At 38.6% G+C, this 10330-nt stretch overlaps 1 protein-coding gene across 1 annotated transcript in view; it reads left to right on the top strand.

Moving 5' to 3' along the window:
* Positions 1–464: 464 nt before the first annotated feature.
* LMNTD1 (lamin tail domain containing 1) overlaps positions 465–10330 on the top strand; it is a 137556-nt gene continuing 127690 nt past the window's right edge. Inside the window, exon 1 of the mRNA XM_064376732.1 lies at positions 465–549. The gene's annotated coding sequence lies outside the window, so the exon portion shown is untranslated. The remainder of the gene's footprint in view (positions 550–10330) is intronic.

The raw sequence follows: 10330 nt of genomic DNA, 5'->3' as shown, positions 1-10330 counted from the left end.
AGATAAAAACCCCTAGGCACACACACGTGGTTGCAACGACACTAAACTCATTAACCTAATATGGAATGTAGAAGGGATTCACTTAGGAAAATAATCATCGAAAGTTCTTCGCTTGCTGGCTAATTCATATAGGGTAAGAGTAAAAAAAAAACAAAACAAATTTTCTGTATGATTAAACTGGGTTACCAAGCAGATAAGAGCCTATAAAACCCATAAAAGCTTGTTAGATCCCTGCCAGGGCATGAGATCTGTAAGCCCATGGAGTGACTTCCTTTTAAGGCCACAGCTCCTCTGTGTGAGATAGAAGCCATTCCCACCTCCTGCTGTGTGTTCCAAGCCTCCTCCCTGAATCAGTGGTAGGCACTTTGGGGCAGCGTCCTGTCCTGTCACTAGTGTGCAGCTAAGGAAACCCAGCTGAGTGCGTTGTTACCATGGCTCCATGTGCCAGGTCTCCAGGGCTGAGCATAACAGAAGAAGCCTAAGGAAATTACATGCAACAGCCAGCGAGAGCAGGAGGCATCAGCGTTTCCAGGGTCCAGACCCACCAGAGTAAGTGAGAAATGAATGTGGATTTTCCCTATCAGGCAATTCACCGGCTCACCTCATTTTCCTTCTGTACTAACACCTGACACTTTAGAAAGTGGTCATCTTTGTCATCACTGAGATATAAGAACAATATTCTTTCACAAATGTGAAATTTCTAAAGTAATAAAAAATGGCATGAATTGAGATGCTGTTTTTGAGTGAAACATTGTGAAGTGAAAAAAGAATGTTTAAATGGTATGTGTACCATGAGCCCATGATTGTAGAAATGAGCATGTATGTATAGAATACACAGGAATGACATATTAGTGTGTAAAAAGAGGTATCCCACAGTAACATTTTCGGTGATTTTTATTGTTTATCATTATTATTATTATACATTAAGTTCTGGGGTACATGTGCAGATTGTGCAGGATTGTTACATAGGTATACACATGCCATGGTGGTTTGATATGCTGTTGCATCCATCTCCCCCATCATCTACATTAAGTATTTCTCCTAATGTTATCTCTCCCCAATCCCCCCAACCCCTGCTATCCCTCCCCTAGTTCCCCAACCCCCAACAGGTTCTGGTGTGTGATGTTCCCCTCCCTGTGTCCATGTGTTCTCATTGTTCAACACCCACTTATGAGTAAGAACATGTGGTGTTTGATTTTCTGTTCTTGTGTCAGTTTGCTGAGAATGATGGTTTCCAGCTTCATCCATGTCCATGCAAAGGACATGAACTCATCTTTTCTTATGACTGCATAGTATTCCATGGTGTATATGTGCCACATTTTCTTTATCCAGTCTATCTTTGGTGGGCAATTGGGTTGGTTCCAAGTCTTTGCTATTGTAAACAGTGCCACAATGAACATATATGTGCATGTGTCTTTATAATAGAACGATTTATAATCCTTTGGGTATATATGTCAAGTGGGTCAAGTGATATGTCTATTTCTAGATCCTTGAGGAATCACCACACTGTCTTCCACAATAGTTGAACTAGTTTACACTCCCACCAACAGTGTAAAAGTGTACCTATTTCTCCACATCCTCTTCAGCAACTGTTGGCTCCAGATTTTTTTATGATCACCATTCTAACTGGCATGGGGTAGTATCTCAATGTGGTTTTGATTTGCGTTTCTTTAATGACCAGTGATAACGAGCATTTCTTCTTATGTTTTTTGGCCACAAAAATGTCTTCTTTTGAAAAGTGTCTGTTCATATCCTTTGTCCACTTTTTGATGGGATTGTTTGTTTGTTTGTTTGTTTGTAAATTTGTTTAAGTTCTTTGTAGATTCTGGATATTAGTCCTTTGTCAGATGGGTAGATTGCAAAAATTTTTTCCCCATTCTATTGGTTGCTGGTTCACTCTAATGATAGTTTCTTTTGCTATGCAGAAGCCCTTACGTTTAATTAGATCCCATTTGTCTATGGTGGCTTTTGTTGCCAGTGCTTTTGGTGTTTTAGTCATGAAGTCCTTGCCTATGCCTATGTCCTGAATGGTTTTGCCTAGGTTTTCTTCTGGGTTTTTATGGTGTTAGATCTTATGTTTAAATCTTTAATCCATCTGGAGTTAATTTTTGTATAATGTGTAAGGAGTTTTTCCCAACACCATTTATTAAACAGAGAATCCTTTCCCCATTGCTTGTTTTTGTCCAGATTGTCAAAGATCAGATGGTTGTAGATGTGTGGTGTTACTTCCAAGCCCTCTGTTCTGTTCCATTGGTCTGTTTTGGTACCAGTTCCATGCTGTTTTGATTACTGTAGCCTTGTAGTATAGTTTGAAGTCAGGTAGCATGATGACTCCAGCTTTGTTCTTTTACTTAGGATTGTCTTGGCTATGCTGGTCTTTTTGGTTCCATATAAAGTTTAAGGTGGTTTTTTTCAGTTCTGTGAAGAAAGTCAATGGTAGCTTGATGGGAATAGCATTGAATCTATAAATTACTTTGGGCAGTATGGCCATTTTCACAATATTGATCCTTCTTAACCATGAGCATGGAATATTTTTCCATCTGTTTATGTCCTCTCTTATTTCCTTGAGCAGTGGTTTGTAGTTCTCCTTGGGGAGGTCCTTCACATCCCTTGTTACTTGTATTCCTACGTATTTTATTCTCTTTGTAGCAATTGTGAATGGGAGTTTGCTCATGATTTGACTCTGTTTGTCTGTTATTGGTTTATAGGAATGCTTGTGTTTTTTGCACATCAATTTTGTATCCTGAGACTTTGCTGAAGTTGCTTATTATCTTAAGGAGATTTTGGGCTGAGAGGATGGGGTCTTCTAAATATAACAATCATGTCATCTGCAAATAGAGGCAATTTGACTTCCTCTTTTCCTAATTGAATACCCTTTAATTTCTTTTTCTTGCCTGATTGCTCTGACCAGAACTTCCAATACTATGTTGATTAGGAGTGGTGAGAGAAGGCACCCTTGTCTTGTTGCCAGTTTTCAAAGAGAATGTTTCCAGTTTTTGCCCATTTAGTATGATACTGGCTGTGGGTTTGTCATAAATAGCTTTTATTATTTTAGATATGTTCCATCAATACCTAGTTTATTGAGAGTTTTTAGCATAAAGGGCTGTTGAATTTAGTCAAAGGCCTTCTCTGCATGTATCAAGATGATCATGTGGCTTTTGTCTTTGGTTCTGTTTATGTGATGAATTCTGTTTATAGATTTGCATATGTTGAACCTGCCTTGCATTCCAGGGATAAAGCCAACTTGATCGTGATGGATAAGCTTTTTGATGTGCTGTTGCATTTGGTTTGCCAGTATTTTATTGAAGATTTTTGCATCAATGTTCATCATGGACATTGGCCTGAAATTTTCTTTTTTAGTTGTGTCTCTGCCAGGTTTTGGTATCAGGATGATGTTGGTTTTATAAAATGAGTTAGGAGGATTTCTTCTTTTTGTACCATTCAGAATAATTTCAGAAGGAATGGTACCAGCTCCTCTTTGTACCTCTAGTAAAATTTGACTGTGAACCCGTCTGGTCCTGGACTTTTTTTGGTTGATAGGCTATTAATTGCTGCCTCAACTTCAGACCTTGTTATTGATTTATTTAGGGATGCAACTTCTTCCCAGTTTAGTCTTGGGAGGGTGTCAGTGTCCAGGAATTTATTCATTTCTTCTAGATTTACTAGTTTATGTGCATAGAGGTGTTTGTAGTAATCTCTTATGGTAGTTTGTATTTCTGTGGAATCAGTGGTGATATCCCCTTTATCATTTTTTATTACATCTATTTGATTCTTCTCTCTTTTCTTTTTTATTTGTCTAGCTAGTGGTCTATCTATTTTGTTGATCTTTTCAAAAAAACAGCTCCTGGATACGTTGAGTTTTGGAAGGGTTTTGTGTGTCTCTATCTCCTTCAGCTCTGCTCTGATCTTAGTTATTTCTTGTCTTCTGCTAGCTTTTGAATTTGTTTGATCTTGCTCCTCTAGTTCTTTTAATTGTGACATTAGGGTGTGGATTTTAGATCTTTCCTTGCTTCTCATGTGGGCATTTAGTGCTATTCTAGACACTGCTTTAAATGTGTCCCAGAGAATCTGGTATGTTTTATCTTCATTCTCATTGGTTTCGAAGAACATGTTTATTTCTGCCTTCATTTCATTGTTTATCCAGTTGTCATTCAGGAGCAGGTTGTTCAGTTTCTATGTAGTTGTGTGGTTTTGAGTTGAATTTCTTATTTCTGAGTTCTAATTTGATTGCGCTGTGGTCTGAGAGACTGTTAGGATTTCCGTTCCTTTGCATTTGCTGAGGAGTGATTTACTTCCAATTATGTGGTCAATTTTAGAGTAAGTGTGATGTGGTGCTGAGAAGAATGTATATTCTGTGGATTTGGGGTGGAGTGTTCTGTAGATGTCTATTAGGTCCACTTGGTCCAGATCTGAGTTAAGTCCTGGATATCCTTGTTAATTTTCTGTCTCGTTTATCTGTCTAATATTGACAGTGGAGTGTTGAAGTCTCCCACTATTATTGTGTGGGAGTCTAAGTCTCTTTGTAGGTCATTAAGAACTTACTTTATGTATCTGGGTGCTCCTGTGTTGGGTGCATATATATTTAGGATAGTCAGCTCTTCTTGTTGCATTGATCCCTTTACCACTATGTAATGCATTTCTTTGTATCTTTTGATCTTTGTTGGTTTAAAGTCTGTTTTATCAGAGACTAGGATTGCAACCCCTGCTTTTTTTTTTTCTCTCTCTCTCTCCATTTGCCTGGTGTATCTTCCTCCATTTGGCTTGCCTATGTTTTCCAAATTTCCTCCAATAAATATGCATTACTTTTATAATGAAAAACTTTATATTTTTAAAAACTACATTCTCTATCTTGACTAAATAATGCTTTAGTAATAATAATAGTAACATAGTAATAGAGCAGGGAAGGAAGGAAAGGAAGAGAAAGAAAAAAATCCTCAGTTAATTTGTCCTTAAGTCTCCACTTTTACCAGTTTTAAATATTATTTGACAATTCCTATGAAATTGGCTGTTTTTATCAATCTGTGAGAGTCAAGAGGAACCATTTTGGTCAACTAAAGACAGATTATCCAGTTTCAAGATTTCAAATGAAATAAATTTAATTCAATATAATAGCAAATGCTTCTTTGTATGTAATACTGAGAAGTCAGAAGATGATGAATTAATAATTGATGTATTAATGTATTTATTCAACTGGTGAGTGTTAGAAACTGTGCAACATGCTAAAGATAATAGCATGAACGAATGAACACAGATTTAACTATATATTTTATTTTTTAAACTTATATTTTAACTACTTCCAAAAATGATTTATGCTATATTGTAGAAATTTTATTTTTTCATGTTTTATTTTTATTTCTTTTTGAGACAGGATCTGGCTCTGTCACCCAGGCTGGAGTGCAGTGACTCACTCTCAGCTCACTGCAACCTCTGCCTCCCAGGCTCAAGCCATCCTCCCATCTCAGCCTCTAGAGCAGCTGGGACTACAGGCACAGGCCACCATGCCCAACAAATTATTTTGTATTTTTTGTAGAAATGGGGTTTTGCCATGTGGGCCAGGCTGATCTCAAACTCCTGAGCTCAGAGCAATCCGCCTGCTTTGGTGGGAATTATAGGTATGAGCCACTGCACCCAGACTGTAAAAATTTTTTTAGAAAAATGTTTATTATTGTAGACAACACAACATTATTAAATAGTCAAATGATCTATTAGATAAAAAGGCATCAAAAACCTATTCAAACATTTTAGAAAATGACATTGTAAAGATTTGAGAAGTCACCAGAAGAAAATCCAAATTATTCTCATCCCAGAATACAAGGAAATACATTTTAAGAGTATACCATTTTATTTTTGCTTTTTTTCAGTTGGTAGGTCTTAGACAAGGTATATTGACCACATCTCAAATTTAATAGATTCATGTCATAGAGCAATTTTCATATTATTTGAATTTTGAAGTTGAAAGACTAAAATGCAAATAAGCTGAAAGCAAAATTGCTGGCAAAAAGCTGGTTTGCATTTACAGTTTCTAAGCTCCAATAGATCCTTATGTACCTTTTAAGGATTTTCTAAGGCCATCAGGACATTATATTTTTAAACATTGCAGCTTACTACTGTTGGAATTTTGTTCTGGCCACCTCGTGGTGACCTCTCTCTGAACTATCGTTGATGCTTCCTTTCTGCATACTTTCAGGCTACCTTTTACTTCAGCAGTAATCAAAACCAGGAAGTACTGAAGAACCAGAGACTTTGGGATAACACACTTGAGTGGCAGACATCACCCCTCTCAACCCAGCTGCCCATCTAAGGGGCTTTGAGAAAATCACAAGAGAAAAAAAAAATGATCCTGGGGCTAGGGTGGATACTGGGAATGCCTCAACAGGAAAGCAGAAGACTCTTGAAAAGGGAGATCAGATGCTGGAAACCAAGATGAATCTAGGAAGACAGAGTAATCAAATGACAAATCAGGTTAGAGGCCAGAGTGATGGGAGAGGGCCAGGAGAGATGAGAGGGACCTGAGAGGAAGGTAAAGACTAGGATGGTTTCAGAACACATTTAGGGACACTGAGCTCTACTGTCCATAAGCTTCTATAAACAACAGTCTTGTCCTTGCTGGGCAAGGGGTAGGTCTTCCATCCCATACCATCTTGAACAATGGCATGTCTCCTAGCATGGGGTTTACTATTTTTTTCTTGAAAAATTAACCCAGGTATTGTGATTTTATTTTGACCTCTATACTGTCAATAGCCAACAAACAGGACTTCAATCCTATCATCAGAACTGTTAGATACAATGCAATAACCAACTCAGGATTTGCCCTCACCCATGAGGTCCCTACAAAGAGAGTCCTTTCATTGTCCTTCTGGTGTCACACCCCTTCAACACCTACACGCTTCCCAAAATGACTCCAAAACTGTCCTGCAGCAGTAGGAACATGGCTCCTTATTTTCACAGTAATTAATATTTATTTACTGAGAACCTATTATTTATAGGCACTTTACATACATTATTCTTCTTCGTATGCCTAACAACCCTGTGAAGGAGGTAACCATAGTCCAGTTTAAAAGGATAATCCAAAAGGCAGAGGGGCTCAGAAAGTCTGAGACACAAACAGCTGCTACATGTCACGGCTGGGTTTGAAGCAGGCTCCAGCTCTTTTCCCTATGCTGTGATGTTGCTCTATTGTTCAGATCTAATGTTTTGTGGCCTGTTTTACCACAGCATCACTGAAGTAGCACATTATCAATTCCCTAATCACATGGCTGCTTCTTAGCCACACATAATTCTACTCTTATGTTAGCAAGCTGGGCTCAGCAGTAGCTTTGATATTTTTAAAAAGGCTGCAGTGACTGCCAAGTAATAATGTATGAGCAACCTAACCTTTCAAAGTGGAAATATGTCTAATGGTCCTGACCACCTCTCTTCTCAGCTCCCTACCCTCACATCTCCATTGCAATTATTCCTTAATTATTGAAGCCTCTAGTCCATTGATGCTGTCACTCTTTCACAATTTTCACTACTCTCCTAACCTTGCTTCTCTGTTTGCCCAGCTTACAATTCATGACCCATTGCTAAAATCATTTAATTGAAAACATGCTGAATTTTCTGGCCCCACATCTCCCCGTACCTGGCTAGACTCCAACTCTTCCTGAGCCCAACTAGCCATTTTCTCTATGCCTAGATATTAATCACATCTGTTGTCCTGGCTGCACTTTCAATTTGTAATCTCAGGCCTCAAATAGGCCCTTAGTACTATGAAAGAGTCCTATTAGTTTTCCTAATTAAGTTCCTGTTGAGTCTTTGAAATGACTATTTCACATTTCCTCTCTCCCCAAACCTCCCCACACTCTCTCCCTCCTATTCATAGCTGATGACTCATACTTCATTGAAAAATAATTGAAGATCAGACAAGAGTGCCTTCATCTCGTCAAATCTATGTACCTCAGTCTCTGTGCCCATATTGTCCCTGCCTTCCCTGTCGTTGAAACAGGAGAAATGTGTCTGCTTCTATCAGAGGTGAATCCTTCCAGTCCTACTCTGATCCTTCTCATCCTCATCTTTCCAAGGATTCTTGTTCTTACAGTTAAACTATTTCTATTCACAGCATCAAGGCTTTCTCCACATGGTGTCATTCTAGACAACATACATGCAAGTTCTGTGAACTCCCAAATTACAAAAACCAAAAAAAAAAAACCCCTCAAAATACTTCTTGGTTTTCATCATTCACTCTTTTGGTTACTCTATCAGGATTCTGGTTTGTTTTGTGTTTTTTGTTTGTTTGTTTGTTGTTGTTGTGGGGGGGGTTGTTTGTTTTGAAACAGGTCTTATGCTTCCCAAGCTGGTATGCAGTGGCCGCCCCCTACAGCCTCAACCTCTTGGGCTTAAGCAATCCTCCTGCCTCAGCCTCCTGAGTAGCTGAGACCACAGGTACATACCACCACGCTTGGCTAATTTTTATTTTTTTGGAAAGAAAGGGATCTCACTATGTTGCCCATTTCACTCTTGAACTGCTGGGCTCAAGTGATCCTCCTGCCTTGGCCTCACCAAGTGCTGGGATTACAGGCATGAGCCACCACACCTGGCTTCAAGCTTCTACTTAACCACTCACTGAATCTGCTGTGAGGGCCACCACAGTCTCATTATTGCTGGATCCTATGTGCACTTCTCCTGTTTTCATTGTACTCACCTTCTTCACAGCCACATCTGATCCAACCGTCCAGTTCCTTCTTGGAAAACTTTCTCTCTCGACTTTTATGATGAATGCTTTCCCATATCTAGCTCTGGCCAATCCTTTCTTTATTTCTTTTCCTTTATCTGATCTCAAAATACTGAGATATGCTAAAGCATATCTCCATACTGGACTGACTTCTAAATCTCTATGCAATCTCTCTAGGTGATCTTGTATAGTTCCTGACCGTAAATGTCAGCTATGTGCCATTTGCCATTAATCCGACACCCTGAATTACGGACTCAAAATCAACTGTCTACCTGGTACCTCCACTTGATAACAAACATTGATTTTTTCTGGCACTCTCCATCAGGAGCCTGTACAACAGCCACTCCTATCTTCTTCTTTGCCATCAGAACCTTGATTTTGTGCAGTTCCCAAGGGGCCATAGTCTTTGGGGTGATCGGTCATCGAAGTGACACTCGACTAGTCATGGCTCCAACATGGTAGCTCCATTCCTATTGTCAGCAATTGGTTTAAAAATTGGCATGTGCACGTGACACAATTCTGGCCAATGAGTTGAAAGGAAAACCTGGTACAGAACTTCCTGGGATATTTTCCTTGCTATTAAAAAGGAATACATAAGTCTCTTCCTTGTTTATCTTATATCCTACTCTCTATAAAGCCCTCTATCATCAGGCCCTTGCTAATCTTTTTCATCTCATGCCATTCTTTCTTTGCTTACTCAGCACACTGCCCTCCTCTTTATTTCTCAAACACACCATGTGTCAGGGTCTTTGGCCTTGCTGGTTGCTTCTTCTGAAAGCCTTTCCTCCAGTTCTTTGCATGGCTCGCTCCTTCTTGTCATGCAGGATTCAACTCAACTGTCATCTGTTTAGAAAGTCTTCCCTTGCTCATCCCATTATAATCATAATGTAAATTATATTTATATTTCTATCATGACTTGCCATATAACTCTTATCACAATCTAAAATTACCATTTTATATGTTTATTTTCTGTCTCACTCACTATAATATAAGGTCCTAGAGAAGCATATTCTTAAAGGACTGTTAATCATTCTTCAAGGCTATGATCTTGTGCTATATTTTCAATGCCTAGAACAGTGCTTGGAATGTTGCATTAACTGAATTGTTGAATGCATACTGACCTCTAATATTTAAAATATATCATAGACATGGCACGATTAAATAGAAGATTTGAAAATACAGTCCTGAGAAATCTGACCTGTGGGACGTATATAAAATTCCAGTTGGCTGTATTGAGCTTAGGTTGGGGGTGTGGCACCAGAGTGAAGTTAATCCACTGAGCATCAGCTAAGGCAGCTCTGACTCAAAATAATTTTCTTAAGAATCAGGATCTCAATGCTTTTTTTTCTTCTGAAGTGAGGAGAAAGATGATTAAAAGAGAGGTTTGTTGTTTAAATATTTTTTGAAAGGAGAAGGAAGTTATATTTGGAGAACAAAGCTAATGTTTATTTTTTGGTGCCTTCAGTACTAAAGCAGAGATGGCCAAAAAGAGATGGGGTGTTTTAGTCCATTTGGATTATTTTAATAGAGCATCACAGACCAGAAGGATTAAACAACAAACATTTCTTTCTTACAGTTCTGAAAGCTGGGGAGTCCAAGATTGGAATGCAGCATGGTTGA

The sequence above is a fragment of the Aotus nancymaae genome, unplaced genomic scaffold, assembly GCF_030222135.1.
Source record: "Aotus nancymaae isolate 86718 unplaced genomic scaffold, 86718_ANA_hifiasm-v0.15.2.pri h1tg000016l, whole genome shotgun sequence".
Taxonomy (NCBI): Eukaryota; Metazoa; Chordata; class Mammalia; order Primates; family Aotidae; genus Aotus; species Aotus nancymaae.
Note: the sequence above shows the minus strand (reverse complement) of the source record. Positions and strands in the feature narration are given on the sequence as shown.